Below are 10,772 nucleotides of genomic sequence, written 5' to 3'. Positions count from 1 at the left end.
GGGCCATCCAGATCACCTGACATAAATTCCATTGAACATTTATAGAATATAATCAAGAGGTTAGTTCATGCACAAAATCCTGCACTGGCAACACTTTTGCAATTATTTACAGCTATGGAGGTGATGTGGCTCAATATTTCTGTAGGGGACTTTCCTGTGGGTCCATTCCACATTGAGCTGCTGCACTACACTGGGTGAAAGAAGGTTTGACCTGATATTAGGAGGTATTCCATGACTTTTGTGACCTCAGTGTATCTCTCCTGTAGAGTGGTATGTGACATGACTTCAGTTTGTGATTGTTGGTAGTAAATCTATGTCCAGAAGTCAGTGCCCAGTTCAATTCAGTTTATTAGCGTCCTTGTAGTACATCATCAAAATGACATAGGACTTGTCAATAAACATTACAATTTAAAATACATGTACATGAAAATTTATAATTGAATTTACTTGTCACTTAGACATTACAATTTTAATAGAACTATAAGAACATTAACATAAAAATATAAAAATATACAAGTCGGATAACAACGTACAAAAAAAAAAAAAAAAAAAAAAAAAAAAAAAAAAAAAAAAAAAAAAAAAAAAAAGAGAAAGCTAGTGATTCTCACATCAAAGATTATTTCCATTCTTAGATTAACACTGTTTCACACTTTCATAGAAACAGAAGTATTTAAATGAGAGCAATTACACATATTTATTATGTCAGGAAAATATTAACTGCACTTTTATTGTCAACGGTTCATAAACTCTTCAAGACTGTAAAAACTATTGCTCAATAACATGTTTTTTAATTCTCTTTTAAATATGTGCAGTTTTGGTATTATTTTTAGTTCTTTGGGGAGTGCACTGTAGAGGATTTTGGGTTGGTATAGTAGACATTTGTGATACATAGCTGTTTTATGAATTTCTGTGTGGAAATCATTCCTATTCCTTGTTTCGTAGTTGTGAAATTCTCTGTTTAATGTAGAAAATTCCTCATTTTCTTTTAAGAAACATATGCTTTCGTGTATGTACAAGGATGGTAGTGTCATGATTTTTAATTCTTTGAAAGCATGCCTACAAGAGTCTCTATGTCCTATACCTTTTATTATTCTGGCTGCCTTTTTTTGTAGTCTAAATGAATGTTTTGTTAGACTGATGTTCCCCCAAAACTGCACACCGTATCTTAATAGACTGTGCATGAATGAGAAATAAACACATAACACTGTTTTAATATTACATGAGCTTTTAAGCATTCTAAGTATATAACATGTTTGACTTAATTGTTTGTTCAATTATACTACATGCTTTTCCCATCTTAAGTGTTCATCAAACCATACTCCCAAGAATTTAGTGTATGATGCTTGTTCAGTCTTACACCTGCCCAGTTCTACTGTAAGGTTAGTTATTATTTTATTTGTAATATGTCTGAAGTTGATCCACATTGTTTTTTGGCATTCACAATGAGTCTGTTTTCATTAAACCATCTGTCTGCTTCGTCTGTTGCTAATGTGACTTTTTCCTGTAAGTCAGCTTCACTATTTGCTTTAACAAACAAACTTGTATCATCAGCAAACAGTACTGCCTCTGCTTCAGGTAGTTGACTTGGTAGGTCATTGATAAACATTAAAAACAGTAATGACCCTAATACAGATCCCTGGGGTACTCCATACAAAACTCTCTCGAATCTTGATGAATATGTCCTATCTGCATGGGTTATCTCCACCTTCTGATACCTGTTTGACAGATATGATTCAAACCATTTGTGGGCAACTCCACGTATCCCATAGGCATATAACTTCCTAAGCAATAACTTATGGCCGATGACATCAAAGGCCTTTGATAAGTCTAAAAACAATCCACACTTTAATTCCTTTCTATTTATGGAATTTAGAACAAGTTGCAAAAAATTGAAGATAGCTGTTTCAGTTGATTTATTTTTACAGAATCCATTTTGTGCATTAACCAATATTCTATTCTTAATAAGAAATTTGTATAGTCTCTGATACATTATCTCTGATACATTAACCTGACAACATTAATAAAGGCCTAAAGTTACTAACATCATATTTATCACCGTTCTTGTAAAGTGGCTTTATGGTTGACATTTTAAGTTTTGATGGAAACACCCCTGTCTGAAAAGATTCATTTATAAGTTCAGTGAGATGTGAGGCTATGTTTCTTGCACTTTGCTTAATGACTTTGTCAGGAATCCCATCACACCCACATGACATTTTATTTTTTAACTTATTTATAGCATTTAGTACCTCTGGTTCAGTTACTGGATAAAGGAACATCGTCATGTCATTCATGGGGATTTTTACCTTGCTATTGGAATTGCATTTAGTTTTAATTAAATTTATGGCTCTATTTGTGAAATGTTCGTTAAATATGTTGCCAGTATGAAGTGGGTCCTTAACAGTTTTACCCCCACTTTTAATGACAAAGCTGGGCACAATATTTTGGTAAATGCCAAGTCCCCATCATCACATGAGAAAAACTTGAGAGTTACAGCTAGGAATAATGACCACAACATTTCAGTGTATTTATTCCCTAACATGTTGTGTCATAAAGAACCCAGCACAGAATAAAATCAATTCCTTAAAACATTTTGTGAAATGAAGTCAAATATGCTCTTATAAAAAGGGCCTTGAATGCACTTTGCTCTAATATCAACAGAGTTAACAAATATATTTTCAAATGCAACATGAAGCAGTACTTGCTTGACCATGAATTGTGCTCGTATGTGAGCTCTTCAAGAAGTAAATACACATCTTTCACATAAATTCCTCTCAATGTATAGTTAAAAGATAAGGTCACTAATTGATTATTGAATTGATGAAATAATACTAGAAATGAAAGTTCTGTTAATCGCAATCACTGTGAATAACTGTAAATACAATACTGTATCACTTATGATAATAATTCTCTATAGGCATAATCTGTATCATTTCAGGTAGGGGGGGGGGGGGGGGGGGGATACCTTCATAGTCTTGGATGTTATTGAATTTAGCATATGTTAATATTCTGGAGTAAGTAAGAAACATGTATTTTTTGTTTACTCCAGAAAAACTGCTGCCCTGAGATACAGGCCTGATGTCACTGCAAACACCATTTTGAAGATGCGAATTTAAGAATTTTTTTAAAAATGCTGTATGTCTGTAACAGTTCTAGATATTTTGTTATAGCTTTTTTTATTTGGAAGATAATTGCTTTATGATTACAATGGTATCCTTTGTTTGGACATATCTGTCAAAGTTGAATTTTTTTATAATTTAGAGAATTTTTTTTTTTTCAAAACTCCCAATCCACTAAAGTTAGATTTTTTTCTGTTGATTAGTACCATGTGGTACTACATTCTCTGTAAAGGTGAGCTTCCACTTTTAAGCTGGTCTGGTTTTAATTTAAAAAATCATTTTTTTAACTTTCAAGGGTAATGTATGTCTTCACTGAAGTTGTTTCTTACTAATTTCTTTGTTACAGTGTTTATTCCTATTGTTTTCAATGCAGTTATTTCTTATTACTTTCTTTGTTGCAGTTATTTCTTACACTATGTTGTAGTTTCTTGTCAGTTTCTTTGTCATGGTTGTCACTGCAGGTTTCTGTATTATAATTGTTCAGTGCTAATTTGTTTACTGAAAAGGCTTGTAAGAAATCTGAGACCATCCAGTGAGTTCTATGTTTTTGTGAGGAATTTGCCAGTTGACGCAGTTGCAGTGTGTTTTATGAAAAGGACTGTTTGAAATGTCTTCTGATTGGAGCCACAGGAAGATGAAGTGTGCTGACTATTTGCATACCCATAAAAGAGTGATATATAAGACAAACAAAAAACAGACTTCCTTCATGTTGGGAATAAGTGTTCTCATTTGAAGACTCTGTTTAACCAGAGTGAAGATTTTTCCAGTGCCGACTTTTTGTGTCCTAAATGTTTCAACAGAACAACAACAATGATAGCATCTGAACAAGGTGAAGCCTAACATGGTGCAGATGATGCAGATTTTGCAATAGATGAAGAATTAAATACCCTGAATCTGTCAACTACAGAGGTAGGTGTTAGTGGTAAGTGAAGTAGAGTCATAAGCTCTATGCATCAAGAAAGTGCAGAGAAATTACTAAAGCTATGGATGAATACACTACAGCGAAACTGACCACACTCCTCAAAGTAGAAATTCCATCTTCAGAAGAAAATGAACCAAAGTACTCTTGCACCTCTTGCCAGGAATTTTTCACAAATATCAGTTCAGCTGTTGAATATTGTGCATCCAAAAGGTGCACATTTTAACTATTAATCCAGAGGCAGTTTCAAAGAAAACAATTTTGAACCACATTCCATCAGTATCGAAGTACATGGTAGACAAATCTAGAAATATGAGGTCTGTAAAAGGACATGTTTGGAAGACCAGATCCCTGTTATGGTCATCCTGTAGAGCAGCTCAAGTTCAAATAGTGCATTCATTCTATCTAGAAGATAAAGCAGACACTTCTTGCTAGAATGCTAACAAAAAAGACACTATAACTGTAACAGTTGAAGGTCAAAATTTTGTGAAAGTGAAGAGGTACATGCCTCACAGTATTAAAGAAACAATTTATAAGAGCAACTGTACAACTTCAAATATTGGATGATCAAAATTTTATGCACTATGACCTAAGTGGGCAGTTCCACACCTACCTAGAGATGTCTGTTTATGGGTATACTGCACGAATTTTGAACTTTCTGAAGTAACTTCAAAGAACTTGCTGGAGCATGTGACATATGATACATTGGGTGGGCATGTGAAGTCATTAGTAGTCTGTGACATAATGCTAGAGACTGGTTTGTTTCAAGAATGTGCTGACTGCCCTGGATAGGATGGACTGTCTTTACAGACACTTGGCCTGGAAGACGTAGCAGATAACTCTGCAGAAATTAAATATGAAACGTGGAAGGAAAATAAACTAATTAAGCAAACTGTTCCCTTTGACAATTTCATTGAAGAACTTGGTAAATGGTCAGTGAGAGCAGTAACACACCAGCATCTGAAGAAATTGCAACAACAACACAGTGCAGAAGTGAAAGGGTGTGTACAGGCTGAAGAACTATGTTTAGTGCTTCACTATGATTTTGCTGAGAACTGGTCTGTAATTCTCTAACAAGAAGTGCAAGGGTATCATTGGAGTAATGACCAGGACAATTTTTACAGGAGTAACATATTTCCGAAACAAGACCACAAGTGTTGCAGTTTTAAGTGATGGATGACACATGGCATGACTCAGCACATGCTTTGCTACAAATGTGCCACATTCTTCAACTGCAAACAGGGGCAGAGAATATCATCACTATTTCTGATGGTGCTGCTAGTCATTTTAAAAATTGTTACCAGCTGTTTGAATTGAGTAAGTCGCTTGTGCCAACTGAATGGGTATACAGCGCTACTGGTTACGGGAAGGGGCCTTGTGATGGTGTAGGAGGCCTGCTGAAGCACCATCCTACAAAACACAATCTTTCCAGACCAAATACAACTGTGATTCAGAATGCTGAGGATTTTATGAGAGTTGTGAAATATTAAACATCCACAGCCCTCATTCTTTTGTCCCGAGAGGAAATCGAAGAATTCCATAAGCAGGGGGAAAGAAAAAGTCCAAACAAACTACTCCTGTGAAAGGAATTCAGAAGACACAGTTTTGGATTCAAAAGTGATGGGTGAACTTGTCTTGCACCACTTTAAAGAGCAAGAAAGAAGATATTTCGTTTGTTTAGCCAACACCTCAGAAACAGCAGGATAATATTCAGATTCACAAACTGAGAAGCGGGATGTTTGTGGTGTTTGTGTATGACTGTGATTGGTGGATTGCAGGGATTATAGACAACACCAGTTATGAGTTAAACAAAACTGTAGTGAACTTTATGCTACCACATGGATCAGCTGCTGGATATACCGTATTTACTCGAATCTAAGCTGCACTTTTTTTCCAGTTTTTGTAATCCAAAAAACCACCTGCGGCTTAGAATCGAGTGCAAAGCAAGCGGAAGTTCTGAAAAATGTTGGTAGGTGCCACCACAACTAACTTCTGCCGTCGAATATATGTAGCGCTACACAGGCATGCTTTGTAGGCACAGAGATAAATACTGACGCTTTTTTTTCTCCGCCTCGAGTTTCAACCACTGCGTTTTCATACATTATCCAATGAAGTAAAACCAAATTCCGTATTGTTCATCTTTGAATGTAGCAGAATTTCAATGTACTACGAAAATCCGATTAGCAAAACTGTTAGGGATGTTTGTCAATATGGCCAACTCTATATTCTGAATTTTTTCATACCTGTGAGAGGAGATGGTTGCTAATAGGAACCTGATGAAATGTGAATCACATGCAGTATTCTCTTCACCATAAGAATAATACGAATATAAACATTTTGCTATGTATTCTTTCGTGTTTGCTGCTATCTCATTTAAATCCTGTCTGCCTAATAAACTACGAAACTAGAGTGAGACAACAGCAAACGCGGAAGAATATACATATCGTGTCATGTTTATATTCGTATTATTCTTATGCCTAATAATGATACAGTCAAATGAAGCACGGCAACTGACTAGATTTTTAAATCTAAGATGACTAATTTCAGTGCAGAATTTGATGTACTAAAGAAGCGGCCGCAAAGATTTTCAAACGGAGAAAAATTTGCGCCTAACTCTCATTCAGAACATGTTCTATCATACGCAGTCTATTATTTGGTTCTTGTTAATCATTATCAAAGAAAGCAGCAGTGTTAGTAACAACAAATAGCAGCAAGCCATGCTGCGAGCGGCAACACGCCGTAAACACACACTATCAGAATGCGACAAACAATGCATGATGCAGTACAGTAATGCATTTTCAGCTTAGAGTGACGCAAACACCTATAACAAAGAAAATGGCACTTATCAGATCAAAGCAAAATAAGCAATCGATTCAAACCAGACGAAGCACGTGAAAAAGGAAGGGTATCCGTATAAATACGGACGGAGCGCCTGACGCATAGCAATGGCTTCCTGGTAAAGCTTAACTACTAAGATTACGACTCGAACCAAACTACTGTAGCTGTATCGTCTTTCATTTGACCTAAATTGTGTCTCATATTACAATGGACCAACTTTGTTTCGATTTGGAGGTGCGGCCTAAAACTTTTCTCTCCCCTTGAATTTCGAGTCTCAAATTTCAGGTGCAGCTTAGATTCGGGAAATTTTTTTTTCCTTTATTTCGAGTCTCATTTTTCAGGTGCGACTTAGATTCGAGTGCGGCTTAGATTCGAGTAAATACGGTAGGTTTCCAGCTGAAGGACAGCAAGAACGCCATCAGTGCTCACTTCCAATTCACAATGTTTTGAAGATTGTAAGTGCTCCATTTCCTATTGGTCCAACAGGAAGGCATCACTCTATATCAAAGGAAGTTATTGAAGGAGTGGAACACAATTTTAGTTCATCGACTGGCTAATTTCAGTATAAAACAGAGTGCACAGAAGTTGTATAAATTGACACCTTTAAGTCTTTGCACCTTTCACATACATTCTGGAACCATTTAAAATGCTTGAAAAATGAGTCTCTTACTCATCTTTCAAAACTAAAATTAGTTAAATAAGACAAGGTTTTGATTTCTATGAGCCTGTTATGTGATAATGTGGTAATAAATCAGGTTTTATATATGGCAAAAATTTCAGTTGTATATAAAACCTGTTCAACCTAAAAGTGGAAGCTCTCCTTTTCAGGGAATGTGGAACTATATGGTACCGATCAACAGAAAAAAATTAATATTTTATGGATTTGCATTTTCAAAAAAAATCGTGTTCCATAAATTATAAAAAAAAGTTCAGAATGCCATAGTAAAATAACTTTGATAGGTTTTTGAGGATTTCTTTGTAATCATAAAACAACTATCTTCCAATTAAAAAAAACCCAACAAAATATTTAGAGCTGTTCCAAATATACAGCATCTTAAAATTTTTTCCAAAATTTGCATCTTCAAAGTGGTATGTGCAGCGTCATCTTTGGAGGGCTGTACCTCAGAGGAGAATTTTTTTTGGAGAAAAAAAAAAGTATGTGTTCCTTACTTAGTTCTTCATTTTAACATATGCTAAATTCAATAACATCCCAGACTATGAAGGTAAGACTTCTTCCTAGCCTGCCTGAATTCATATGGACTATGCTTATAACTGTGTATGCAATTTTTATGATACTGTAAAGTAGAAATGGTGAAACTTATCATTCATTTTAAAGTTTTTATCTTGTAACGTAATGATTGCTAATACTATCTTTGTGTTAAAATTGCTACTGTTTTCACTCTGCAAATTGTCTTGTTCTACATTTGAATTATTTGCTCTTGTTAGTGGTTGTTTGTAATGCATAATCACCATTAACAAGTTAACTCATTGCCGAGACTCATGATCTCATTTCTTCATTAATTTTTAAGTAACTGAATGTTTGACTAGGTAAGTCCATCCACAGTTATCTTCAACTCTTCTTAATATAATCTGAAGAGGTAGGCTGGTAATCTTTGTTTGATCCAACCATCTACTTGCTGTTCTCCCTCATAGTCTTCTGCCCTAGATTTTGCCTTGCAAGATAGTGTTTTTTAATTTATCTCCTTCTCTTTTCAAAGTGTGTCCAAGGAAATGGTGGTGTCTTTGGCTGACATGGGAAGATAAACTTCTTGAGATGCTAAGTTCTTTTGTAATAGAAGAATTCATTCTTCTTTCTGTCCGTGGTACACGTAACATCATCTGCCAATACCACATCCTGAAGACAACAATTCAGTTCTTATCACTAGCTTTCATTAGCCTGGTCTCGCAGCAATACAAGAACACAATAAACACAAATAATTTCACTAAGTGCATCTCTGTTGTTTTGGATATTGCATGGTTCTGCCAGATCTTACACCACTGCAGCTCAGCCAAGGATGATTCTTTGTTTTATTTCTTTGTCAAGCTTCCCTGTGACACTGATCAGGGATTCTAGATAAAAATTTACTGCCTTTAGATCCCTTAAGAATCCTGTAAGTTGAATTTTATCTAAACTTTGGTGGTTAATAACCATTAGTCTGGTTTTTTTTTCATGCTTATCACTAGACCAAAACTTAAGCTAATAGTTTTTACCCTCTAGAACAGATCTCTAAGCTCTCCTTCACTTACTGCAATGAGAACTAGTATCATCTGCAAGCACAGAGTGATTTTCCTACTGCCAAATAAAATTCCACCATCCCAGCCATCCAGTGCTCGCCTAATGACATTGTAACGGAACTGAAATGATGGTGGGCTGACAGTAATTTGGAGCCCGCACGTCGGAAACGGGCGCGCTGGTGTGAGACCGCCAGGGAGTGCACCCTGATGCCATCTATTGGCGAAACTGGGAATTAGCGCTGCCTGTCAGACAATGCACTAAGCTCTCGGAGTCAAATGTATTCTTTTTCTTGGTAATTATAAGTTATTACTGTATGATTTAATGTTATAAGGTGCTAGTAGTAAATTATTATGACTGGTATGAACTCCAGGGTAATAAATATAAATATTCTTAAATACTAAATGATTTCGGAAAAGGTGGTAGGGGAACGCTCCCACTCTTGGTGATACGAGCGTAGCTAGAGGTAGCTGGAGACACAGGGACTGAACAATGTAATGGCCTGGGGAGTGTTGATGTGATCGGACGTGCGTAACTGTGCCCACGCAAAAGTGATCGTGCAACAGCGAAGAGGCGAATATCGTTGCCGTTTGTGGAGTAGAACGCGACGAATGGTTGTCGAAGCCGTCTCTATGCCACTGGGGCTGATTGTAAGAGTTCCTGCGCCCAGATTTTATGGCGGACGTGCAGTAGCTTATACGAGTGCTACAGCTCGTAGTTCCAGCCGCCATTAAGGGCATGAGGCGTGAAGAGCTGCGTTAGCCACATGCATCTCACCACCAGCACCGACACGTCTACCCAAGGCAAGACTGCTTGCAATTGTTAAGTCGAACTTTGTATACATGTAAAAGGAGAATACCAGTTTTCTTTTATGCAAGTGCAGAGGACAGAATATAGTAATGAGTAAAATTACGACACATGTTGTTCATTGTAAAGTGTAGTAACCTCAAATATAGTGTAGTGAAATCAGACTGAGGCCACCATCGCCTCTTTCATTTACAATTCTTTTGGTTGTAGAATACTTTAGCGTATAAGAATGTTGAAAAGAGCAATGGTCACACCAGAATGAGTCGCCTATTTATAGTTACTTAAATTTTTCTCAGTAACCTTTCAAGTAAAGTCACTTAACTAATTCTATATCAATTGTCCAAAGAGTAATATCCAAAATCATGAAATAAGTGAAGGGTAGAAGTTTGTTAACCTAAGTTGCTTAAATTGTCTTGGTGGTAATTACCAAGCCAACTCACAGAAATTGAGAGAGTATTTGCTTTGTAGAATCACCTAGAATGATCAGAAGTAGTAATATTCAGAATTAAGTTTAAATTCAACTCAAGCCGTTTCACTTTGAAACGAGCCAGAAAATTGATTTATTCTTTTGCTCCTTCAGAGCTGGCGACCGTAGTTATAAGTATTTTCAGGAGGATTCGACGGTAAGTCTGCTGCTCTCGTCGTGCTGATAGGATTATCCACTGCTGCTAGCAGTGGTGATTGGATACATAAGCTCACTACCAAGTTAAGTGGGTCAGGTAGGCAGTGTTACCGTGTGAACTGTAGGGCACTGTAGGCTGTGGATCGAACCCGTTCAATCATCACAGCTCTTTGGGAAATAGTCCGGTTAGGAGTGTACTAATCATTAGTAACGGTCAAAAATGTATACGCAAGTGAA

Source organism: Schistocerca serialis, chromosome 2, assembly GCF_023864345.2.
Source record: "Schistocerca serialis cubense isolate TAMUIC-IGC-003099 chromosome 2, iqSchSeri2.2, whole genome shotgun sequence".
Lineage (NCBI taxonomy): Eukaryota > Metazoa > Arthropoda > Insecta > Orthoptera > Acrididae > Schistocerca > Schistocerca serialis.
This window is presented reverse-complemented; position numbering follows the sequence as displayed.